Source organism: Callithrix jacchus, chromosome 13, assembly GCF_049354715.1.
Source record: "Callithrix jacchus isolate 240 chromosome 13, calJac240_pri, whole genome shotgun sequence".
NCBI lineage: Eukaryota > Metazoa > Chordata > Mammalia > Primates > Cebidae > Callithrix > Callithrix jacchus.
In genome coordinates, this window is record NC_133514.1 from 33,126,991 (window position 1) to 33,154,874 (window position 27,884).

The 27,884-nt window shown below is 36.8% G+C and overlaps 1 protein-coding gene and 2 long non-coding RNA genes across 9 annotated transcripts in view; 2 read left to right on the top strand and 1 right to left on the bottom strand.

Annotated features, from left to right (window-relative positions):
* The window catches only part of NRG1 (neuregulin 1), a 1,138,183-nt gene that overhangs the window by 348,526 nt on the left and 761,773 nt on the right, over positions 1-27,884 (top strand). The gene's annotated exons all lie outside the window — the stretch shown is intronic.
* LOC108587935 (uncharacterized) overlaps positions 1-27,884 on the top strand; it is a 100,525-nt gene continuing 72,641 nt past the window's right edge. The window contains exon 1 of the long non-coding RNA XR_004732484.3: positions 1-27,477. This is a non-coding gene — a long non-coding RNA (uncharacterized LOC108587935). The remainder of the gene's footprint in view (positions 27,478-27,884) is intronic.
* Positions 23,570-27,884, bottom strand: part of LOC118146645 (uncharacterized) — an 18,447-nt gene continuing 14,132 nt past the window's right edge. The window contains exon 3 of the long non-coding RNA XR_004732486.3: positions 23,570-23,788. This is a non-coding gene — a long non-coding RNA (uncharacterized LOC118146645). The remainder of the gene's footprint in view (positions 23,789-27,884) is intronic.

Genomic DNA, 27,884 nt, shown 5'->3' on the forward strand with positions numbered 1-27,884 from the left:
GGGAGGACTTTAAAGTTCTAATTTTTGTGTGTGCCCTAATTCTTTGTCTTGTTTCCCAGATAATTATTTCCTTCTATGTCTCTGCTTTTCTGAAGACAAAGGCACCTTTTCTCAGCAATGAAGCTGGAGAAGAAACAGATTCAGGAAGAGTCCAATAGTGCCATCATATTGCAATTACATAGTATACATGCCAAATCCACCCTGTCTTTTCATTTTACTTACCTTTCTCTGTCCCACATACTTTTATTCTTGGTATGCTTACCTACAAAATTATCTTTTTTTCTATTTCCATATTCCCTAAACCCTGTAGTCTTCTTTTATATTATTATTATTATACTAATAAGTTCTGGGATACATGTGCAGAACATTCACGTTTGTTTCATAGATATACATGTGCCATGGTGATTTGCTACTCCTATCAACCCACCATCTACATTAGGTATTTCTCCTAATGCTATCCCTCTCCTAGCTCCTCACTCCCCAACAGGCCCCAGTGTATGTTGTTCCCCTCCCTATGTCCATGTGTTCTCATTGTTCAACTCCCACTTATGAGTGAGAACATGCAGTGTTTGGTTTTCTGTTCCTGTTTTAGTTGACTGATAATGATGGTTTCCAGCTTCATCCATGTCGCTGAAAAGGACATGAACTCATCCTTTTTTATGGCTGCATAGTATTCCATGGTGTGTATGTGCCACATTTTCTTTGTCCAGTCTACAATCGATGGGCATTTGGGTTGGTTCCAAGTCTTTGTTATCTTTGCTATTGTGAATAGTGCTGCAATACTCACATGCGTGAATATATCTTTATAGTAGAAAGATTTATAATCCTTTGGGTATATACTCAGTAATGGGATTGCTGGGTAAAATGGTATTTCTGGTTCTAGATCCTTAAGGAATTGCTACACTGTCTTCCACAAAGGTTGAACTAATTTACATCCCCACCTGTAGCCTTCTTTTAAATCCCCTTTGAAATGTTATTCATAAAAAATGTGTTTCTTTTCTCAGTCGTGTAAGCATTCTCCTCTTTCTTCTTTCACAGTGCCCATTTATCCTTCTTTATCTCATTAAATATGCAGTCCTTTCTTCGTCTGCACTGTTATTATACTTCTTTCCATGTTTGTTTCCTCCAAACTTAATGTTTCTTTTGTCTTCCCATGTAACGGGCATCATTTCTTTTATCTTGGGAATCTATTCATAAGATTCACTTTTTTCCTATACAGCCTTTGTACTCTAAGGCCCAAACATCTTGAAGGTAGAGACCATATTTTTTTCTACATTCTTTATATTGTCACTCCAATTAAATAAACGTCTATGTCCTGTTGAAGTCTGGAAGCCTGATAAGTACACTGAAGTAAAAGTCACAATAAACATGAATGACTCAGAGTAGATTTTGTTGCCAGTCAAAAAGACATTTAGGATAGCAAAATGACACATAAAGAGGAAGCAAGTGATCACTGACCTACTGGAAATCCCAGGCTGGGCACGAGGCTCATGCCTGTAATCCCAACACTTTGGAAGGCCCAGATGGGAGGCTCACTTGAGCTCAGAAGTTTAAGACCAGCCTGAGCAACAAGTGAGATCCCCTTCTCTATAAAAACATAAAGGAATTAGCCAAGTATGGTGGCCCATGCCCATGCCTGTAGCCTCAGAAACTCAGGAGGTTGAGGCAAGAAAATTGCTTGAGCTGGGGAGGTCGAGTCTTCAGTGGGCTATGATCATGCCAGTGTACTGTGGCACCTGGGAGACACAGCAAGACCCAGTCTTCAAAGAAAAGAAAAGAAAAGAAAAGAAAGAAAAGAAGTGAATTAATGAACCTGAAGAATACAATATGGGAACTCTGAGAAGTATGCACAGGTTTAAACACTCGAATTGATCAAGCAGAAGAAAGGATATCAGAGGTCGAAGACCAACTTAATGAAATAAAACGAGTAGACAAGATTAGAGAAAAAAGCATAAAAAGGAATGAGCAAAGTCTCCAAGAAATGTGGGACTATGTGAAAAGACCAAATTTACGTTTGATAGGTGTACCTGAATGTGACAGAGAGAATGAATCCAAGCTGGAAAATATTCTTCAGGAAAATTTTCCTAACCTAGCAAAGCAGGAAAATATTCAACCCCAGGTAATACAGAGAACGCCACAAAGATATTCCTCAAGAAGAGCAACCCCAAGGCACAGAATCATTAGATTCTCAAGGGTTGAAATGAAGGAGAAAATACTAAGGGAAGCCAGAGAGAAAGGTCAGGTTATCCACAAAGGGAAGCCTATCAGACTTACAGCAGATCTCTCAGCAGAAACCCTACAAGCCAGAAGAGAGTGGGGGCCAATATTCGATATCCCTAACAGAACTTTCAGCCCAGAATTTCATATCCAGCCAAACTAAACTTCACAACTGAAGGAAAAATAAAATCTTTTATGAACAAGCAAGAACTCAGAGATTTTATTCCCACCAGGCCTGCTTTACAAGAGCTTCTGAAGGAAGCATTACACATAGAAAGAAACAACAGTACTAGCCTTTCTAAAAATATACCAAAAAGTAAATAGCATCAACATAAAGAAGAATTTACATCAACGAATGGATCAAACAGCCAGTTAACATCAAATGGCAGTAATTCTAAATTTAAATTGACTAAATCCCCCAATCAAAAGATACAGCCAAAACCCAACTGTATGCTACATCCAGACCCATTTCACATTCAAAGATACACAAAGACTCAAAACAAAGGGATAGAGAAAGATTTACCAACCAAATGGAGAGCAAAAATAAATAAATAAATAAAAAGCAGGAGTTGCAATTCTCACATCTAATAAAATAGATTTTAAAGCAACAAAGATATAGTGGTAAAAGGATCAATGCAACAATAAGAGCTAACAATTCTAACACCCAGATACATAGAGACTTAGACTCCATGAGACAGAAAATTAATAAGGATATCCAGGACTCAAACTCAGATCTGGAACAAGTAAACTTAATAAATATTTATAGAGCTTTTCACTTTAAATACACAAAATATACATTCTTGTCACCACACCACACCTACTCATAGGTTTAAATGAAATATTGATTGGCCATTATTAATACCCATTTTTTAAGAATAAAGCAACATTTCCATTCTCTCTCCCTCTTTTTCTTCCTTTCTTCCTCTCCTTCACTCCTTTTTTTCTTTCCTTCTCTAAAAACAAAAAAACAAACAAACAAAAACAAAAAAACCATAGCAGTACCCTTGATATGATATGATATGATATGATATGATATGATATGATATGATGAAAATAGCAATTTATTTCTGTGGTCTTCCTGCCAAAAACCCATAATCCCAGTGGTATAAAAAGTTTCCAATTGAGGGATATTCTAAAAAAAAAAAAAAAAGAAAACCATACATTTAGCTCAATTGACTAAAAGCCTAAATGAAAAATATACATCTTTCAGCTTAAAGGGTTGTTTGGATTGATTTGTTGAGTAAGGCGTTCCTGTTTGGACAATTGTAAAAAAGACCCGTGAAAACCATATTTTAGTTTGGACAAGCTCACCCACCTCATGCCCTATCTCTGCTAAGGAAGGAGGATTAATTGTCAAAGAGCTTTTTTCTTTTACAATAGGTACAGTAATTATCTCTAATTCCATTTGAAACACTACATTTATTAAGGCAAACTTATTTTTGACTAGTTTCATTATTAAATAAAAATTGAAACTGAGAGTTTTTCCTATATTGGTAAGTACTGATTTCATTTTAATTTTTTAAAAAACTGGAATGGGAATAATGTGGGCATATTTTTTATCATTTGCCCAAAATATTTTAAGAAAAGACTATACTTTGTAAGGTAATTTTTTTTTACTATGAAGGGATTAATTTTGTTTTCTTTTTAGTACTTGCTTGCAATTCATTTAAAAAGTGTCCTTTAGGCCTGCTAGTTTCAAAGGAAATAATATATTTCCTCTTGATGTAAAATATCTATGCTATCATTAGATATTAATAGTAGAACTAATAGCAGGATTGTCTGGTACAAATTTGTCCTGTCTTTCTTCTGACTAAGCAATAGGGTGCAAATGCTCCTTGCTGTGCTTCTGATGATGGAATAGAAATAACACTTCACATTTTACAACACATTATATTTCATAAAGCCCTTTCACATTCATTACCTCATTTAATCATCAAAAACAATTTTGTGAAGTAGATAGTATTTTTCACATTTAAGTGTGAGAACATTGATGCTCAAGGAAGCAATGATTCAGCTGAGGACACAAAGTGAGTGTCAGTGCCAGGACTTAAATCTGTTTCTTCTCACTTTGCCTCCAGGGTCCTTCCCACATCATCACACTGTCTCCTTCTTCTGTGCTTTGCTCTATCCTGCTGCACCAACTAGCTAGTGTCTTTAGCATACTACCTTAGAATAGCTAACACTTACTGAACGCCCACTCTCTGCCAAACCCTGTCTTAAGCACTTACATGTGTTACCTAATCCAGTTCTTGAAACCGATGTATGATAGGTCATATTATTATTTATTTTTATTTTTATTGTACTTTAGGTTCTGGGGTATAAGTGTAGATCATGCAGGACTATTGCATAGGTACATACATGGCAATGTGGTTTGCTGCCTCCATCTATTATTATCTCCATTTTGCAAACAGAGAAACATAGAATTTAGATAGCTTGCTCAGAAAGCCAAGCCAATAAGTGTAATAAGTAGGTCTCAAATCTGGATAGTCTATCTCGGGAAATGCATGCTTAACCACTGTCCTCTACTGCCTCTTAAATAACCAAAGCCCGTAAGGATTTTATAAATGACTTTTCTCATGAATAATAGGGTCTGAGGTGAGTTTCTCAATATCACTTATGGCAATAAGAATTTCAGCAATCATAATATTGGTGCATTTTCCACAAAGGATGGCTCCCCATTGGATAACACAAGCTGAAATGTGTATTCTGTTTGAAATTATTGATTCCAGCCTAGGGAGGTATCAAGAATAATGCTGTTGCCATAAAGATGTAAGTCTTCAGACAAACACTGGAGAGGTTCCGTCATTCAACCAACTATACAAATATTTATTGAACACTTTTTAATGTTCAAATGCTGTACTAAGTATCTGAATAATGTTCACATGAAGCTGAAAATCTAATAAAAATAAATTTGAATACAGATACTTGGCAAATTCTCTTAAATGCACAAAGCGTCATGGACATGTGAAATTTCTTTAATATGGAGAAATCAAGGAAGGTTTAATGAAAGTAGTAACATTAGAGTTAATCTTTGGGTAAAGAAGAGGAAAAGATAAATTGTAGTGTATGGTATAACTTTATATATGTTTTTGGAGATACCTCATTAAGTATAAAATTTTCTGAACTCACTTTATGAGTCAATAGAAGCTTTATACACTGATGAGAATAAAGTGTGTCCTTTCAAAGTACACTGTCCATGGCATGAGAGTAACTACTACATTGATATTTGTTGAAGAAAATTTCTCCTGGGTTCTTCCCAGTCTCCCCTCATTGGGGGCCAACTAGGCATCTTAGGAAAGACAAGCCATCTTCCCTGTTCCAAAGAATCAATTTTTATGGTTATTTATATCTACTTTTCATGAACATGCAATATTCATTTTGATTATTGTTAAATCAATATAAATTCTGAATGAATTTCTCTGACTTTTACTTTGCTTATTAAGTTGGAGACTCAAGGGCAATGCAGATGAGATTCTTCCTTTGAGAAGATTTTTGGTCAGTGGCTCTTTAAGAAGACCAAAGTAGGTTGTGTATACTTGGTAAAATCAGATACTTGGTATATAGGATTTTTTTTGGTAACATCGTATGAGGATATTTTAATATTATTTTTAAATTTTTCCCATACAAATACAAGATTAGCAGAGTGCTCATGAGGTATTTTTGTGCCATTTCATTATACTGCCATAAGGTGGGAAGTGGTGCCTTGGTTGTGGTTTTGTTATTCGAGTTGCTAGGCTGCAGCAGAAATGTGGTAAAATTTCCCACCATGAGGATTTCTTTGCTGAAATGCACTGCCCTTCTTAAAATTAAAAAACTGGAAGTGTTTTCCAATGGAAATTGACTAATGAAGAAATCAATAATGAAGGAATATTGTTAGACTGGCAAGAATCATGACGACAATGTTAAGAAAACTTTGTACATATTTAACATATTTTAATTCTAGATCCTCAATATCATTATTAAAAGTTTAATGAGCTTTGTTTACAGTCCCTTTTCATTAAGTGTCCTCATCATACTTAGCTTAAATTATGTTCCTAAATATGTCTCCTCTATGAAGTTTTTTGTGCTCAGAATCAAGTGATCCACTAATTTCATTTAGCAGTAGGTGTATATATTTTGATACATATCAAAGATGAAGTATAGCTCAGTTCCCAAAAAATGTACTAACTGAAAACTTCAGTTCATGTAATATGCCCAGCATTCACCCTCATGAAATTTAGACAGGAGGGATTGTGGCCTGTATGTTTGACTATTGGAACCTATTTTAGTTAAAATTTAAAAAATAGTTTCATTAGTAATTTCTTCAAAGAAATCTGCTTCAATTTATTCAGATGTTTTGTAGTCCCTGCTTTGTTTTAAATATAAAGTACCGAGTTAGAGAGGTAAAAATATCGCAATGAACAAGATAGTTTCTCTCCTCTGGGATCTGGTGAGAAAACAGATATGTAAAAATCGTAAAAAAAAAAAAGAAAAAGATATGTACAATATAATTATAATATAGGAAAATTAAAGGCCATTTATTTTTTGTAAATGAAAAGCTATGGGAACAAAAAAATGAACAATATTTTTTTCTAATTGGCACAATGTAAATAGGATTCTGGAGAAGCAGTTTGTACTTAAGCCCAAAATTGAACTACATGTACTGTTTTTTAAAACTGGAGATTTGAAGGGAGCACTGGTGGCAAACAGAACTGTCTCAACAAATGAACAGAGATTTGGAAAGGCAGATGGATGTCACATGGCTGGAGGACAGGTACACAGCTGATGGGGCAGAAGGTAACTATGAAAGGTTTGCAGAAGTCAGATTGTCAGCTTCTTTCAAAGCCTGCAAAATGAGTACACTTTATTATGTAAACAATGGCAAACACCAAAGGTTTTGGACTGTAATAATGTAGTGGTCTGGAACAAGCTATTCAGAGCTAGCATTTTAACTTACAGTAACCCAACTGTGGATTGGTACAGTAACTGAACTGTGGATTTTTATTTACATGTATCCAGAGTTGTTCCCTACCTTTGCAAGGTCCGTGTCTCAGTGAAATGCTTTAAATACCTTGTCCTTGAAGTAGAACCTCAACATCTTCACATTGTTCTTCTTCTTTTAGAGACAATGTCTAACTCTATCTGCAGGCATGTACCACTATGCCTTGCTAATTTTTTTACATATTTTTAAAGATGGAGCCTCACTATCTTGTCCAGGCAGATCCCAAAATCCTGGCCTCGAGCAATTTTCCCACCTCAGCCTCCCAAAGTACTGGGATTACAGGCATGAACCACCACCATGCCCAGACTTATCCTTCTCTTAAAAGTTTTTGTTTTCAACAAATTCATATGAGTAGAATTAAGATAAGACATAGTACAACCAGATGTAAGATGGAAAGCAAAAATCTTCTCTCCCATTCTGTTTATTTTGCTTCTACTCTGAGAGGAAACCACATTTGATTATTAAACTGACACATTATGCGTATTCATTTTTTAAATGTGGTAGATTGGTACAAAAGTGTTTGCAAGTTTTGTCATTGAAAGTGATGGCAAAGAAAAAGTTCTAGGGGGGCTCTGCCAAGATGGCCAAATAGTAGGAGCTCTGGAGCACAATTCCCAGTGAGAATGACCCAGAGGGTGAGTGATTGCCACATTTGCAATGGAGGTACCAGGTACATCTCAGTGGGACTGGTTGGACAGTAGGTGTAGCCCAAGAAGGGCGAGCTGAGGCAACGTGGGGCTCTGCCTCACCCAGGAAGTCCAGGGGACCAGAGGACACCCCTCCTACCCAGTGGATGCCATCAGGGGTTTTTCTAGCCACTCTGGCACTCCAGTTAAGATACCGCACTTCTCCTTCAGTCTTTACAGCCCACAGACCAGGAGATTCCCACCAGCTGACAAGCACCATGAGTTTTCAGCACAAAAACCCACGCAAATCTGGGTGGCTGCTCTAATTGGTACTGGAATGCCTGCAAGACAGAGCTGCACATTCCCCTGAAAAAGAGGGGGCTAAAGGCAGGGAGCCAAGTGATCTGGCTTGGTGGGTCCCCCCTTGACAAAGACCAGCAATCTGAAATGCACTGGCTTGAGAGTTTTGCAGCCAGTGCAGCAGTTTGAGCTGAAGCACTAAACATGGAAAAGAACAACCAGTACCAGCCACTGCAAAAACATACCAAATGGTAAAGATCATTGACACAGTGAAGAAACTGCATCAACTCATGGGCAAAACAACCAGCTAGTAACAAAATGGCGGGAACAAATTCATACATAACAATATTAACCTTAAATGTAAACACACTAAATGCCCCAATCAAAACACACAGACTAGCAAATTAGATTAAAAAGTCAAGACCTATCAATGTACTGTATTCAGGAGACCCATCTCCTGTGCAAAGACACAAATAGACTCAAAATAAAGGGATGGGGGAAGATTTACCAAGCAAATGGAGAACAAAGAAAAAAGCAAGGATTGCAATCCTAGTCTCTGATAAAATAGACTTTAAACCAACGAAGATCAAAAGAGACAAAGAAGGGTATTACATACTGAAAAAGGATCAATGAAACAAGAAGAGCTAACTGTCTTAAATATATACACACCCAATGCAGGAGCACCCAGATACATAAAGCAAGTTCTTAATGACCTACAAAGAGACTTAGACTCCCACATAATAATAGTGGAAGACTTTAACACTGCTTTGTCAGTATTACACAGATCAACGAGACAGAAAATTAGCAAGGATATCCAGGACTTGAACTCAGATCTGGACCAAACAGACCTAATAGACATCTACAGACCTCTCCACCCCAAACCCACAGGATATACATTCTTCTTAGCACCACATCACACTTGCTGTAAAATTGACCACATAACTAGAAGTAAATCACTCCTCAACAAATGCAAAGGAACAAAAATCATAACAACAAGTCTCTCAGACCACAGTGCAATCAAATTAGAACTCATGATTAAGAAACTTATGGAAAACTGCACAAGTACATGAAAATGGAACAACCTGCTCCTGAATGACTACTGAATAAATAGTGAAATGAAGGCAGAAATAAAGATTTTCTTCAAAACTAATGATAACAAAGATATAACATACCAGAATTTCTGAGACATATATAAAGCAGTGTCTAGAGGGAAATTTATAGCACTAAGTGCCCGTAAGAGAAGCAAGGAAAGATCTAAAAACAACACCCTATCATCAAAATTAAAAGAGCTAAAGGAGCAAGATCAAACAAATTGAAAAGCTAGCAAAAGACAAGAAATAACTCAGATCAGAACAGAACTGAAGGAGATAGAGACACAAAAAAAACCCTTCAGAAAAATCAATAGATCCAGGAACCGGTTTTTTGAAAAGGTCAACAAAATAGACCACTAGCCAGACTAATAAAAAGAAGAGAAGAATCGAATAGATGCAATAAAAGATGATAAAGGAGATATTACCACCGATTCCACAGAAATACAAATTACTATCAGAGATTACTACAAAAAACTCTATGCACATAAACCATTAAATCTAGAAGAAATGGATAAAATTCTGAACACTTATCCCCTTCCCGGACTCTTATACCCTCCCAAGACTAAGCCAGGAAGTAGTTGAATCCCTGAATAGACCAGTAACTAGTTCTGAAGTAGAGGCAGCAATTAATAGCCTACCATCCTAAAGAAGTCCAGATACAGATGCGATCACAGCCGAATCCTACCAGATATACAAAGAGGAACTGGTATCATTCCTTCTGAAATTATTCCAAACAATACAAAAGAGGGAATCCTCCCTACCTTATTTTATGAGACCAACATAATCCTGACACCAAAACCAGGAAGAGATACAACTAAAAAAGAAAATTTCAGGCCAATATCCATGATGAACATTGATGCAAAAATCTTCAATAAAACACTGGCAAACCAAATGCAACAGCACATCTAAAAGCTTATCCATCATGATCAAGTAGGCTTCATCTGGGGGTGCAAAGCTGGTTCAACATATGCACATCTATAAACATAATTCATCACATAAATGGAACCAAAGACAAAAACCACATGATTATCTCAATAGATGCAGAGAAGACCTTTGACAAAATTCAACAACACTTTATGCTAAAAACTTTTAATAAACAAGGTATCAATGGAATGTATCTCAAAACAATAAAAGCTATTTACAACAAACCCACAGCCAATATCATACTGAATGGGCAAAAACTGGAAGCATTCCCTGTGAAAACTGACTCTAGACAAGGATGCCCTCTCTCTCCATTCCTATTCAACATAGTATTGGAAGTTCTGGCCAGAGAAATCAGGCAAGAAAAAGAAATAAAGGGTATTTAATTAGGAAAAGAGGAAGTCAGATTGTCTCTGTTTGTAGATGACATGATTGTATATTTAGAAGACCCTATTGTCTCAGCCCAAAGTCTCCTTAAGATGATAAACAACTACAGGAAAGTCTCAGTATACAAAATCAATGTGAAAAAATCACAAGCATTCCTATACACCAATAACAGATAGCAAGCCAAATCAGGAGCAAACTGGCATTCACAATTGCCACAAAGAGAATAAAATACCTAGGAATACAACTAACAAAGGATGTAAAAGACCTCTTCAAGGAGAACTACAAACCACTGCTCAAGGAAATAAGAGAGGACACAAGCAGATGGAAAAACATTCCATGCTCATGCTTAGGAAGAATCAATCTTGTGAAAATGGCCATACTGCCAAAGTAATTTATAGATTCAGTGCTATCCCCATCAAGCTACCATTGACCTTCTTCACAGAAGTGGGAAAAAAAACACCTTAAACTTCATATGGAACCAAAAAAGAGCCCACATAGCCAAGACAATTCTAAGCAAAAGGAATAAAGCTGAAGGCATCATGCTACTTGACTTCAAATTATGCTGCAAGTCTACAGTAATCAAAACAGCATGGTACCAGTGCCAAAACAGATATGTTGACCGATGGAACAGAACAGAGGTCTCAGAAGCAATGCCACATGTCTACAACTGTCTGATCATTGACAAACTGGATAAAACAAGCAATGGGGAAAGGATTTTCTGTTTAATAAATGGTGTTCAGAAAACTGGCTGGCCATGTGCAGAAAGCTGAAACTGGACCCCTTCCTTACACTTTATACAAAAATTAACTCTAGATGGATTAAAGATTTAAACATAAGAACAAACACCATAAAACCCTAGAAGAAAACCTAGGCAACACTATTCAGGACATAGGCATAGGCAAGGACTTCATGACTGAAACACCAAAAGCAATGGCAACAAAAGCCAAAATATACAAATGGGATCTAATTAAACTTAAGAGCTTCTGCATAGCAAAAGAAACAATCATTAGAGTGAACCAGCAAAAAACAGAATTGGAAATTTTTTTTTCACAATCTACACATCTGACAAAGGGCTAATATCCAGAATGTACAAGAACTAAAACAAATATACAAGGAAAAAAAAAAACCATCAAAAAGTGGCAAAAGATATGAACAGACACTTTTCAAAGAAGACATTTATGTGGCCAACAAATATATGAAAAAATTCTTATCACTGGTCATTAGAGAAATGTAAATCAAAACCTTATCAAGATACCATCTCAGGCCAGTTTGAATGGCAATCATTAAAAAATCTAGAGCAAAAACATATGCTGGAGAGGATGTGGAGAAATAGGAATGCTTTTACACTGTTGGTGGGATTGTAAACTAGTTCAACTATTGTTGAAGACAGTGTGACAATTCCTCAAGGATCTAGAAGTAGAAATACCATTTGACCCTGCAATCCCATTACTGGGTATATACCCAGAGGATTATTAATCAATCTATTATAAAAACACATGCGCACGTATATTCATTGCAGCACATTTACAATAGCAAAGACTTGGAACCAATCAAAATGCCTATCAAATATAGATTGGATAAAGAAAATGTGGTGCATATATACCATGGAATACTATGCAGCCATAGAAAAGGATGAGTTCATGTCCTTTTCAGCGACATGGATATATCTGGAAACCATCATTCTCAGCAGACTGACAAAAGAACTGAAAACCAAACACCACATGTTCTCACTCATAAGTGGGCATTGAACAATGAGAACACATGAATACACCCTGGGATCTCTTGGGCAGTTGGGTGCTAAGGGAGGGATAGCAGTGAGTGGGGATATTGGGGAGGGATAACATTAGGAGAAATACCTAATGTATGTGACAGGGGGATGGAGGCAGCAAACCACCATGGCATGCATATACCTATGTAACAGTCCTGTAAGCTCTGCACATGTACCCCAGAACTTAAAGTAAAATTAAAAAATATATAAATTTAAAAAAAGAAAGTCATGGCAAAAACCACAATTACTTTAGCAGCAACCTAATATAAAACTTCATTTTTGTTTCTTTTTCTTTTTCATGTTGATGAACCATTATTTGTTTATATTTATTTGGATATTGGTTTGACCCCTGTTAGACATACAAAATCAAAATACCATTTTCTCCTTGGCTTTTTATAAAAATAGATGTTGATTTTAAAAACAATTTCAGATATATAGAAAAAATTGGGATGATACTACAGTGAATTCTCATTTACCTCTACCATGTTTCCCCTATTATGACCATTTTATATTAGTGTGGTAGATTGGTTACAATTAATGAATATATATGAATACTAATTATTTTTTTCTTGATATCCTGTATGGTTTGGCTCTGTGTACCCACCCATATCTCACCTTGAATTGTAATAATCCACAGGTGTCATGAGAGGTACCTGGTGGGAGATAATTAAATCATGGGGTAGGTTTTTCCCATGCTGTTCTAGTGTTTGTGACTAAGTCTTATGAGATCTGAGATCTGATGGTTTTATAAAGGGGAGTTCCCTGGCACATACTCTCTTGCTTGCTGCCATGTAAGAAGTGACTTTGTTCTTACTTTGCCTCTGCCATGATTATGAGGACTCCAGAGCCATGTGGAACTGTGAGTTCATTAGACCTCTTTCCTGTATAAATGACCCAGTCTTGGGTATGTCTTTATTCGCAGCATGAGAAAGGACTAATACAATATTAGTAGATGCTGATATAAATTATTTTTAATATAATTTATTCAGATTTTCTTAGTTTTTACCTCATGTCCTCTTTGTCTTCCTGAAGCCTGTCCTGGATATCACATTACATTTATTCATTATGGCTCCTTGGGCTCCACTTAGCTGCAACATTTTCTCAGACTTCTTTTGTTTTTGAACACCTTGTCAGCTTTAATACTAGCGGGAATACTGATGTTTTCCTAGGTACTAGACTGGTGTTCTAGGTTTTAGTGAGGAAAATCACAGAGGTCAAGTGCTATGAATGATATCAAGTATCCATATTATCAACATGACTTCATTGTTGACATTGACCTTGATCACTGGGCTGAGGTAATGTCAGATTACTCCACCGTAATATCACTGACTTTTCACCCTTTCCATACTATACTTTTTGGGAGAAAGTCACTATGCACAGTTCACACTTAAGAAGTTGGGAGTTACTGTCTACCTGCTGGAGGGTGGAATATCTACATAAATTAATTGGAATTCTTTTTTGTTGTCATTGAGATAGAGATTTACTCTGCGGCCCAGGCTAGAGTGCAGTGGTGAAATCATGGCCCACTACAATGACCACCTCCTGGGTTCAAGTGAGTCTCCTGTCTCAGTCTCCCGAGTAGCTGGGATTGCAGACATGTGCCACCATGCCCGGCTAATTGTTGTATTTTTAGTAGAGACAGGGTGTCACCATGTTGGCAAGGCTGGTCTTGAACTCCTGACCTCAAGTGATCCACCCACTTCAATCCCAAAGTGCTGGGATTACAGGTGTGAGCCACTGTGTCTGGCCAGAATTCTTTTGTTTGGGTGATCTATTTCTTCTATCCCATTTATTTATAGCAATATAGGTTTATGGATATTCATTTTATACTTTGGGTTGCCATCCAATATGATTCACTTGGTTGCTTAAATTGTTCCAGCTTGGTCCATTGGCTTCTCTGTCCCTCTGAAATTCCCCATCAGTGTGGGATTTTTTTTTTTATGCACTTCTTAGATTCTGGAACTACATGATTCTCCAAGCTTATCTTGTATATTTTCTGCTTCAGCCCTAAGAAACCAGTTATACAAGAAGCTCTGACTCTTCTTTTCACTGGGGGACAGAACAGAAGCCAAGACCTGAGTGCTATGTGTGATCATTACTATTGGGGTGCCCTTGCTTCTAGAGCTTCTCAGCTTACAAAGTAAAGATATATATGTGTGTATACTAACTTGTGCATATGCACCTATCTATAAATATTCTATATGTAAACTTCTGTCTCTATATTAAGCTAAGCATAAGTTCATTTTAATGTTTACAGACCTAATCTATTACCATCTGGTTATTCTACCCTATTCCCCTTGTTTCTTCTGTAAAATCCTACTCCAAAGTGAGAAATGTGGCTTCCACCTTCCTCTATCCATTCCCATAATTATTAAATTCTGTTACATGCATGTAACTGAACAAAATTTTTAACCCATATTGCTGTAGGAAAGACACTTTATCAACTAGAGTAGAGAGTTTATGTGCAGTTCCTCTTCCTTTAAGACTTGACTCCACTCATTTCCAAAATTACTGTTAGCCACTTTTTTCCCAGCCTCCTTCAGTGAGGTTGTAGTATACATTTGTGTTAGAGTTATATTCTTTAGGCATAGCCTGTATTCCATCCTGTTATAAATACATATTTCAGATTCTAAGGAAACCTTTTAAAAAGACTAAAAAGAAAGTTAAAGATTCAGTGATGCAGGAAATCAGTAAGGTTATAAAATCAGTAAGTTGACCTGAACAGCACTATCAATCAATTTGTTCTAATTGACATGTATAGACTGTCCCATCCAACAACAGCAGTGTACACATTCTTCTCAAACTCACATGGAACATTCATCAAGTAGACAATATTCTGGGCCATAACATGTATCTTAACAAATTTAGAAGCATGGCAATCACTTTGAAGATCTTTTCCAGAGAGTATAAAGAAAGGACAAACAAAAGAAATATAGAAATAATAGAAAAAGTAAAATAAAAAGAAGATGTTATAATGTTAATGTCCATAAAATAGAAATACAAGAAGCATTGCAAAATAAGGATAAAAATATTTGAAGAATGTCGTATTCAAACATATCTTATAATTTTTGAAATTATATACATATCAACTCAAATTTGAGGGTTTCATAAGGGTAAACAGAATAAAGGCAAAAAATCTGATAGTTACACTGTTGCAAATTTTAGGACATAAAAGGCAAGGAGTACAAAACAAAATATTCCAGGAGAGAAAAAGAAACAACATTCAGTTGTTATATTTCTCACCAGTTATGCTGGATACATGAAGATAATATATTACTAAAGAAAAAGGGCTTTAAACCTGGGAATTTATATTTTATTAAAATACTATTTAAATGTGAAAATGAAACAAATTTAGTTTGACCACTTAAGATGTGCTTTGAAAATACCACTGAGATGGGACATCCATAAAATGGAATACTATTCAGCAATAAAAATGAGTGAGTTACCAAGTCACAAGAAACATGGAGGAACCTTAATTATACATTCCTAAGTGACAGAAGCCAGTCTGAAAAAGCAGTGTGGTTGCAGCTCCATGACCTTCTGGAAAAGGGAAGACCATAGAGACAATAAAAAAGATCAGTGGATGTCAAGGATTCAGGCACTGGGTGAGGATGTGGAGGGCTGTGGATGGGAAGGACACTGGGTGGAACACAGGGCATATTATGGCAGTGAAACTATTTTGTATGAGGCTATCATGGTGGATACATGACATCATGCATTTGTGAAAACTCATAAAACTGCACAACATCAAGACTGAAAGCTTATGTAAACTATGAACTTTAGTTAGTAATAATGTATCAGTGTTGGTTTAGCACTTGTCACAAGTGAACCACAATAACGCAAGACTTGAATAGGGAAAAACTGGTGGGGGGTGGGTGGGCAGGGGGAAGGTGAAGAAGGAGTACATGAGAGCTCTGTACTTTTAGCTCAACTTTCCTATAAACCTAATACTGTTTAAAAAATTAAAGTCTGTTGATTAAAAAACAAAAAGGAAATTACACCCCAGAAAGAAAAGAAAGAAAGAAACCCAGGAGAACCCAGGAAAATATGGGAATTACAGATGAGAAAACTATCAGGACTACTAATAAGGTATATTACTTATAAACAAACAAGAAACAAAAGAGAAAAAGCATATACAAAACAATCCAGACTATGAATTCTCAAAGATAGAAATGAGGTGTGGTGGGGGAAAATGGGATGGAGAGGTGAGGAAAGGCATGATGAGACCTCAGAGAGGCAAAAATGTGCTAGGATACTTGTCTTGGGGGCTATATAAAATTATGTATATAATTTAAGGGTAATTAATACAAGTGTTTGTTTAATACAGTGGGAATAATTAAGGAAAAATAGAATTTGAGAGTACAACTCTCAAAGTAGAGGAAGAAAATTTGGTACGACCAATGAAAGGAAGAAAAGCAAAGAAAGAAGAAAAAAAAGAAAGGAAGATAATATATAGAGAAGGAATAGAAATGAAAACAGGAAGAAATAAAGAAAGAAGGGAAGGGAGGAAGAAAGAAAGGGAAGGAGGGGGGAAGAGAGAGAAAGGGAAGAGGGAGAGAGGGAAAGCCAAAGAAGGTGAGGAATGATGAGTAGGATGTGTAGCTGTCCTGTAGACTGTGTGAGTTAAGGGGAAGGAAGTGGTGAGACTTAACATCAGATCCATATGCTAGAGGGTCAGGTGTCCTTACATATTCTTGGGTTTTACCTGAAGTTATATATTGAGAACCAATGGAAAACACTGTAGAATTTCCCTGGTCTATTTTGTATCTTGCAGTATATAGATAATTACACGTTAGACATTCCTATCAGAATAGTTAGATTGGTCAAGGATGGAAGAAAAATAGACTTGTAGGTGGAAAAAGAAAAGGGACAATAACTTAAATTCTTCAAAATGATACTTGCTGAAAAATAGTCATTTTAAGAACTTGATGTAACTACTAGTTTCAGATAATGCCATCCAGTTATTGAAAAGACAATTTTGTACGTTAATACTTTTTATTTAATATCTTAAAATATTTCAGAGACAATTGGTGTTATGCTTTAGAAACTTGACTGACAGTAAAAGTTTTCTATAATAATACAAATGCCTCTTCAAAGTGGATTAACAGAAACAAAATGTTCAGTGAGATGAGTGTTAAATTATTATTATTTGGTGGGAAAATGAGCTGAACTATTTTCTTTGGTTTCTCTTATATAATCCATAAGCTGATATCAGTTCCATTTTGTTCTTTGTATTTGTGCTTGAACTTTCAATATAGGTCACTAATGGAACCATAAAAAAGAATGTTTATTAGACTTTTGGTTCATTAGAAGTTTCTTTGTTTTGGTTATTTTGCTTAGCATAGTGAAATTCTCTCACTTTCTCCAATTCACTACCTGAGCCTAGATGTTTGTCTTTTCATACTGTGGAAGCATCTACAAAGAAAAAACATAGGGAGTGTCAAGGCATTATTCAATAACTAACTAGGTAAAGAATAATGGCTCTATTTTATAGTCTCCAACTTGGTCACGTGAATGAATCATATTTCTCCGATAGTCAGTGAACCACTTAAGTTGTGTTCGGTTGTGTGGACATAGGTTGGATTGCCTTTGGATCATGATTTGTAGACATAAACACTATTTAGTGTTTGTAAAAACTTTGTTATCTTTAATAGCCTGGCCAAAAGGTCATTATTATTTAGGTCTTTTGCCTTCCAGAAAGGGCATGACTAAAACGGATGTATTGGGCAGAATTTCCAGAAATTCTTCCCCACTCCCTGTGTCACAGGGCTAATATCCAGAATCTGTGAATGTGATTACTTTGCATTCCCATGATTGTCTTATGGTATAGTTGACCCTAAAAGGGTGGGGTTATCCTGGCACACCTAATATAATCACATAAGCTGTTCAAAGCCGAGCCATTTCTCATGCTAATGACAGAGGAAGAAAGCAGCAGGGAAAGTGTGAGGAATTAAAAGTGTATAAAGGACTTGAGCTGTGTCTGGTTTGAGAACAGAGGAGCCACATGAGAAGGAAGGTGGATAGCCATGGGTCGCTGAAAGAGAGAGATTCACAGCTGGAGCTCAGACCTAGAGCAACAAAGAACTGGATTCTGACAAACCTGAATGATCTTGGAAATGGTTTCTTCCTCCATAGTCTCCAGATTAGGGCCCAGTAAGCCATCACCTTGACTTTGACCTTGCGATACCTTGAACAGACCCAGCTAAGCTGGCCAGGACTTCTGACCTACAAAACTGTAAATAATACATGGGTGTTGTTTTAACCCACTGAGGTTTGGTAACTAGTAAAAACAGAGGTAGAAAACAAATATAGCATCCAAAACCGGTAGCTGTTTATTTTGAGATGTCAAAGAGAATCCCATTTCAGTGTTTGATATTTCAGAGTGCCAAGCTGTTTTTCCTCACATCCCACTGACATTCCTCTTGTTTTGATTTAAATGAAGAGTCTCCCTCAGATGTCCCAGAAAGGATTATAAGCCTCTCTCCTTAAAAGTTTCAGTTGTTAAGATATATAGCATAACATTGTATACTATACAGAATCTTGTAAATCTAACCATTTGCTGAGGTAACACAGGTCACAGGAAGCAAAGCTGGTACTAGAAGCCAAGATGAAGGATTGCCAACGTAATGACCTTTCTACTCAAAAGCCATACAGGATCTGACCTTCATATTTTAATTGATCATGCAAATAATCTCAAATCCTCCAACTTTGTTTGATTATTTGGCTAATTCTGCTCAGAATCCTCTCTAAATATCTACTGGAGGCAGGGACATTAATGGAATTTGAAAAGCAATATTATAGTAAGACTCTCTCTAATAATACCATAAAATACCATAGCAAGCTTGCTTTTAATGGATAATTAAATGAAGGCCAGAGGAGATAACTAGTTTGCCAAGGTTACTCTTTGCAATTAAGAAAACTGAGGCTTGAATAGGTGTAATTATTAATTCAAATGTCCTCAGCCAGTTCATGGCAAAGATAGAACTGCAATCCACATCTCTTGATTTCCAATACCTTTTTTTTTTACACTGAGCTATGTCAGTATGTCAATTCTATAGGACTTGCCCTCAGATTAGTTTGAGAAATAAAATGTATTCACAGCCTTTCCCTGAATTTTCAGTGTACTACCAGCTGGGATATCTATGATTTGGATCCAAGCTGTGATATTCTCTGGGGCTACAATTTTTGACAGCCTTTTTTTTTTTTTTTTGAGACGGAGTTTCGCTCTTGTTACCCAGGCTGGAGTGCAATGGCGCGATCTTGACTCACCGCAACCTCCGCCTCCTGGGCTCAGGCAATTCTCCTGCCTGAGCCTCCCGAGTAGCTGGGATTACAGGCATGCGCCACCATGCCCAGCTAATTTTTCGTATTTTTAGTAGAGACGGGGTTTCACCATGTTGACCTGGATGGTCTCAATCTCTTGACCTTGTGATCCACCCGCCTCGGCCTCCCAAAGTGCTGGGATTACAGGCGTGAGCTACCGCGCCCTGCCCTTTGACAGCCATTTGAACATTGACTTACCTCGCAGGACTGTGTTGAAATTGGCTAGAAGGCAAATCTAGGGTGTCCATAATGACTGTAGCCAGCCCTGCTATGCGTGACTGCATTGCAATTAATTTTCCTACTCACTGCCATCCCCACTCCAAAGCCCTACAGGATTTAGGAAAAACTACTGGTAGAAATGCTACATCAGGAAAGCTTTAAGAGGCTTGGGGAGCCCACGCTTCAATCAGTATAGTGGGACTGGTATATTTCTGTTCTATTTCGCCATCCATTTTGCAGTTCTTATAAAAAAATGAGTCTTTTGATGGAGTGTTCTGAACCATTAAGACATATCCTATTTCTTGAGCAAATCAGCTGCTTAGTGAAGATAAATGTGGGCTCACTTTTGTTCTTTCACATATTTATTAGAGTATGCTTTCCCAGAGTATAGAATGCATAACTTTTTTGAAAATAGTTTGAACTCAGATTCTCCCCCACTGAATCTGAGATCCATTGAGGCCCAGACACCAAGGAGCTGTTGCACATGTATAACCATTCCATTCACACCTCTTCAGGAGTTTCAAACAAGTTTGATTATACAAGAAACAAAAGTACTTCTTTGCCACTGCTAGGGAAAAAAATAGCTTTGCTTGGAAATTGATTCATTGTGAGCTTTGATCTGCCTAGTTCAGTTTCTCAGCATGAATATTTCCAGTACTAAGTATTTTCTTTATTAGAATATTATGTATTTATATGAATAGTAATATATATATATATATACACACACACGCACACACATAGTACATATTTTATACTAATATCTGTGTGTGTGTGTGTGTTTAGACAATTAAGAAGACTGGAGTGTTTTAAAAAAACTTGAAATATTTTCAATGACTTCTAATACAGAAGTGACACTTTTGAGAACAATTTGCCAGATTATATCAAGTTCATTATTGGTATGATACTAATTAGCCTTAGTATAAATTGGAGAGGGGAGCCCTCTGCTAGTTTTCTAAGGAGCTGTGTAAGCCTGAAGAAATGTCTTTTCTCTTTCTGTGACTCAGAGCTTCAGAAAAATCTGCAAAGTTGAATATCATATGTGCCCGCTAATCTTATGTCACAGTTATTTTCTATCACTGTCGTAATGTCAGAAAAGCACTGGGAAAACCTGCACATCACTCACCTCTCCTTCACCCTTATCCATGTATATCCACATATATCCAAACATCCAGGAGGTCACAAGCGGATATTTTTGAAGATGTACTCGCTGCAGCACATCATTCAAGATGAGGTGATCCTGTTGATGACTTCCTGGTCTAAATATGGTGACTTTAGTCATGATGGTTATTTTTAGGGAGCTTCATCTGACTTTCTGGTAAACTCGAGATGATACATGCAATCTACCTGTAAGATTTTTGGGAAATTTGTATTGTATAATATAACCATATATGATCCCAGTAGTTGTCTCACAATAAATATCACCTCATCTTGCTTCCATCATTCCCCCATTCCAACAGTTTCATCTTCATCTTCTGTTTCTAGTGAATAAAACATAGTCTGCTGATTTAAAGGTATATTTCATTCCAGTTGTATACACAAAAGTTAACTTTTCATTCATGCAATTAATCAACATTTGAGTATGTTCTATGTCAGATGCTGTTCTAGGTGCTAGGGACCCAGCAGTGAACAAAACAAGCCATTGCTGTGCCGGAATTAAAATTCTACTTGCAGGAGACAGAAAATAAGGAAGTAAATAAACATATAATATAAGGTAATAAGTATGAATGAGAAAAATAAAGCAGAAAAGAGGGTAGAGTTTGGGGGGAAAGAGGATGTTAAAAAAAAGTTCTAACATTCTGGGTATGGCTCATTGAAATAGTCCTTCAAGCAAAACTGTGAAGATGAGGGAGCTTTACTCCTTGAATCACAATGTCAGCTCTTAGTTTAGACTCTTCAGACTAGATCTTAGACATTGTTTATAGATTTGCTCAAATGACTAATTCTTTTTCGGCTGATTATACTGGGGTTTATTACTCTTAATGACCAATATGCTCTACCAATGTCAGAAGCCTTTTTGAATTTCAAGGGACAACAACTACTCCAGTTTATACACTTTCTCTCCCCACAGCCCTTCCATCCCATCCTCCTATGCCTACCGTCCTCCTCCCCACTCTCTTTTTGGGGATTCTTTATCAGCTGTGTACTCTGGCAAGGATCAACATTTTCTTGACATTCATCATAGAGAAAGTGATATACCTCTGGAGAGTGATCACCTGCTGCTAGCAGGCTGAGCTAAAAGCAGGTTCTCTCATTGATGGGTATGACTGCATTTCCTGGGCACCTCCAATACACAAGGCTCTTGCCACAATAGCTTGTGATTTATTCTTAATTACTTCATACTCCAAATTAGGTGAGCTAGGTATCTTTCTGTTATCACAGAATGGAGAGCACATCATAATTAGTGTAAAACAAATGTCATTTTAGGGTCTGACATGTAGTATCCTAAAAGAAGACAAAGTAAGCAATGCATGTATTTTATAATGTACACAGATAAGCCATTAGGTTGTTTTGCAAACCCATGTAGGTGATCCTAGTAGATTTGATTTACAGTATATCCTTCCCCTCATTTCATTCTCTCCATCCTCTGTCCATTAATTTTTCATATATCTATAAACAGACTAATAGAGAAGAATACAGTATACAGTTTCTGCTTTCTGTGAAATCAACTATTAACTTCAGGTTTGGTACATTACTTTTTTTTAAATCCCCGTATTGCATAATAGAAGAGAATGGTATTTTTGATCATGCCATTAATGTGATTCCTTTCTTTGTTGCTTAAAGTGTCAATCAGTCAAATCGAAATGGGTTATTACTCTGTTATCTTCTTCATTTTAATGATTGGGTTCTCACAGCATTACCCTTCATTACCTGTTCTCCAGAGGATTTGTTTTATTTGAAAATAATTTACCACTTAACATTGATGTGTTTTTCTGATGGTGTTAGGTGGACGTGGTGTTACCTTTAGAGAGTTGCAGTCATCAGAGTAAGAGGAAATATATGTAGTGTTTTATCTTTCGGAACTTAATGTACCAAACCTGATATCCTGTAATGTTTCAAAGGGATGACAGAAATCATTTGCAATTAGAAGTTGAATATTCAGCCTTGTCACAAGAAGTCTTCCTTATTCAATTAGATTTTTTTAGGTGTTTTCTTTAAAAAGTAATATCAGATCGGTAATGGGGAAGCAATCTTTGAAATCATTGGTGGGCCAAACCATGATAATAAAATACAAAAGTGCAATGAATGGTGGGAAATTTCAGACAGATTAGACATAAAAATTGTTTTTTTATGGCAAATCCCTATGGCTTCTCACCATGACGACATTATGGTAGTTTGAAAAAAAAAGTGTACATTTCCTGCAGAGCCTACGAACTTGTTTTCTTTTGTATATTATGGAATGTAGTTATTTTATTAAATTTTCTTACAGCGATATCCCATTTAGCAAGCCCAAGGTTTTAGAGCATCTTTCAAGATGTAGGTTCCATTTGCACATTCATTTTTAAGTCTCAAAGCAACAGCGGCAGCATTTACCTATCCCATGATTAACAACTCAACCTCCAACCCATTTTGTAAGGTTAGGCATTCATCAAAATGTCAGAATGATTAAATTACAAATTTAAAAGCCCTTTTATCAGACATTGGACTTTAATCCACTCTTTTCTGTAGTCATCACTTTTGCAACTATTACTGTTTTTGGTAAAAAAAAAAAAAATAAATAAATAAAATTGTACCTTGCAATCAAAATGGCTTGTTATCCAAATTGCTCTCTGATGCTACAAAATGTTGCTTGTAGACAGTTCTCCTGAGCACTGCTCTCCCTCTCCTCCAGGGTTTACAGTTGAAATGGAAGCAATAGAATGTCAGAAGAACAGGGTGGGGCTGAGGATGCCTGGCCTTTACACTGCTAGGCTTGGGAGCTTAGAAAATTTACCTGGAGGCCTCTGAGTAACTGAATCTGTAAAAGACAGTTAATGAGATTTCTTCACTATTTTATTCATAGCTTGTGCTGACTTTTAAGTGAGCTTTTCTTTTGGAATGAAACTCTGACTGTAAGTGGTAGCTAGAATCACCACCTGCCACAGGTAAGGTTTCCAGTAAACAAAATATTTACATATATCAAGTGTTAGAGGGACTGGGGAAAAATTTGATGGGCAAATAGAAATTCATCGAAGGCTACAAACTCTTTCTCAACCAGTCTCACTTGTAGGTCTTAAGCCTGAGACGCCATATTATAGGTGGATCAATTTCAGGGGGAAAACAAGAGCTTTCTATAGGAAACAAGCAAAGCTTTCTTTGTCAGTTCCTTTGCATATGTGTTTCTATAAATTTTGGAGCCTCAACGTTGGTTCCTAATTTTTTGTTTCATTGAAGCTGCAGAATGCTAATAGGTTATTGATGGTGGTTATATTTCCTAGGCATGAAAAAATGCTTGGGCAACAGGGCATGCATGACAGTTAATCTTTGCAGAGAGAAGATGAGCATCAGTGGCTGAATTAGGTGCAGAGGTTTGCAGGTGAGAAGAACAAATCATCCTGTAAAGAGGAAGCAGTCACATTGCCTTTGGATTCTTTTGTCCTTATTCTTGATCTGCTAAGCCAAGTGCTAGAGAGGCTAAAAGATGAGCATCAGTGGCTGAATTAGGTGCAGAGGTTTGCAGGTGATACTTAGGAACACAGTGACATCAAGGGAGAGGGTAGCCCATGGAACCACTGGCCATAAGTAGTTTCAGGCATACTAAAAATATCAGGACAGGAGAGGAGAGACTATGTGGAATTGATTCACAAAAATGGCAGCTCCTTAAGAATTATAACGAGATCAGAAGGTACAATGCTTTTCAGTAATTACAGTTTTTTTTCTAGCTGGAAATAAGCAAAAGTGGAGAATTACCAAGGTTTATATTTTTTTCGTCTCCATCATTTATAACTAATTGAACATGGGGAAGAAAATGTATCATCCTTTTAAGGCTCAGCTTCCTCAACTGAAACATAGGATGAAAAGTATCATACTTCAGAGTTGTTGCCAGTATTAAATGAAGATAATATATGTCAAGTGCCTAGCTCAAGGTTTGGCACCTTAGCACATGCTCCAGCAGTGATATAAATTATTATTACATAATGGAGATAATATGTGGTGGTCTGTATGTTTTTGTGGGAGTAGGGGGAGAAAGATAACTGTTTCTTTTCTGCATTTTTGTGAATGTATAACTTTCTTCCAGCTCAGCTAAAACATCCACCACAGAGAAAGGTGCTTCAGGATTGTTTCCAGAGAAATTGAAATTAAAAGTGGTTTTTTATAGTTCTGTGAAGAAAGTCAATGGTAGCTTGATGGGATTAGCATTGAATCTATAAATTATTTTGGGCAGTATGGATGTTTTCCTGATATTGATTCTTCTTATCCATGAGTATGGAATGTTTTTCCATCTGTTTGTGTCCTCTCTTATTTCCTTGAGCAGTGGTTTGTAGTTCTCCTAGAAGAGGTCCTTCACATCACTTGTAAGTTGTATTCCTAGGTATTTTATTCTCTTTGTAGCAATTGTGAATCAGAGCTCACTCATGATTTGGTTCTCTATTTGGTCTATTATTGGTGTTAGGAATGTTTGTGATTTTTGCACATTGATTTTGTATCCTGAGACTGCAGAAGTTGCTTATCAGCTTAAGGAGATTTGGGGCTGAGAAGAACAAATCATCCTGTAAAGAAGAAGCAGTCACATTGCCTTTGGATACTTTTGTCCTTATTCTTGATCTGCTAAGCAAAGTGCTTGAGAGGCTAAAAGAACCAAGGAACACGTAGGTAGGGTGAGATAACAGAAGAATACCCAAGCTGAATTGAAAAGAGGAGGTGCAAAGAAGCTTGCGTGGTGGACTAGGAACAAATATAGACTTTTAAGTCACAAGGACTTGATATCTTTCCAATTTGTCCTCTTACTCTTTGTGTAACCTCTATTATGAATTGAATTTTGACTCTCCCCCCACCCCCACCCCCACCACCGACCAAAAAAGATGTTGAAGTCTTAAACTCCAACACCTGTGAATGTAACCTTACTTGGAAATAAGGTCTTTGCAGATGATCAACTTAAGATGAGGTGATTAGGATATATACTAATCTCAAATGAATATATCCGTATTTAAAAGAGAAATTTGGACACAGAGACAGACACATCCACAAGAAGAAGACGAAGACAGAGATCAAGGTGATCCAGCTACAAGTCAAGGAACACCAAAGATTGCCAGCAAACAGGAGAGAGGCCCAAACAGATTCTCCCTCACAGCATGCAAAAGGGACCAACCATGCCAACACCTTGATTTCAGCCTTCTGACCCCAGAAGTGCCAGATGATAAACTTCTGTTGTTTAGGCCACCTAGTCTGTAGTGCTTGTAATGGCAGCCCCAGCAAACAATACAGCCTCTTAACTGTCTCTCATAGCAAATTAATTTTCTCCCCAACTCATACCATAAAAGATTTTAGACAGCTTACTCAAGCCCCCAAACAATAAAACTGTGATGAAATGGCTAAATAGTGCAGCAGCCATGGCATATCTGAATGTAAACAGAAGCATCATAGTAGGAAAAATTAAGAAAGTCCATTAGATGCAGGTGAGCTTCCAGCTTGTCTCTGGGCTTCCTGGAAAGCAAAGTGAAAGGAGATACCTGTTTGATATCTCCAAATAGAAAAGCTTTACAATTATATAGTATAGAGCATTATAGTTTGTTAGGGGAAACAAAAACTTTTTCTTAGCCCTAAATTCTACAGGCAGTGCTGAATTCCTCCGTAAACAATGCACTCAATATTTCCTTGGCAAATTCGGTGTATTATCCATACACAGATGTATAACATGGTAGCGTCCCCTCCAACTTGAATGTGACATTTGTGCACACATACATTTCTATTTCTTAGAGTTGTCAAATAAAATCTTATGAAAATAAGAGAGCTAAATAAACATCACAAAAAAATTACAAACAGGCATGACTCATTTCCATAGGTGATGGCCTGACTCTATCTGATCTAATTTTCACATAAGTTCTTTGCCAATTTACATCTCTCTTCAAAAGCCTAACGGGATCTGGTTGGATACCCCTGGCCTACCTCACCATAGAAATTTTCTCTTGTTTATTTTTTTATTCTGATATATTTTAAATATATTAGTCAATTTTAATCTGAACTTGCATTATATTTTGAAAAACAAAATAAGAATTTAATTAAAAACTGCTTCACTGATAGCAGCTCTACAATTCTGTATTTGACACTGTAGTCAAAGTGAAGGCATGGATTGAGATCAGTCTGAAATGCTTATCCTTCTATATTATCCTTATCCTTCTAACACTTACCCTTCTATATTCTTGGAAAACAAATGCAAAATATCAAACATTCAGATAGGTAGGCATAACATTCAGATGTCAAGTGATTGAGATCTTGTTTTGAGGTGCAGCCTGTTTCAGGTATAAACACATCTCTCAAAGTCTATTTAGAAAATGGAGATATATATATATATACATATATATATATATATATATATATATATGCAAAATTTTAAATTTATTTTTATTTTTTATAGAGATAGGGTCTGCTATATTGCCCAGGCTGTTCTTGAACTTCTCACCTCAAGCAATCCTCCTGCCTCAGTTTGCCAAAGTGCTGGGCTTACAGGTATGTGCCACTGTGACTGGCCTCTGCAACTGCTTGATTCTGCCTGCAGGAGCCACATGGAGTAATTTAGTCCTTTGTGTGTGTGTGTGTGTATGTGTGTGTTTCATATATATATATGGCCAAGTGCGGTGGCTCAGGCCTGTAATCTCAACACTTTGGGAGTCCAAGGCAGGCAGATCACCTGATGTCAGGAGTTTGAGACCAGCCTGCTCAACATAGCGAAACCCCATCTCTATTAAAAATACAATAAATTAGCTGGGCGTGGTGTTTGCCTGTAATCTCAACTACTTGGGAGGCTGAGGCAGGAGAATCGCTTGAACCCAGGAGGTAGAGGTTGCAGTGAGCCAAGATTGTGCCACTGCACTCCAGCCTGAGTGACAAGAGTGAAACTCCATCTCAAGAAAGAA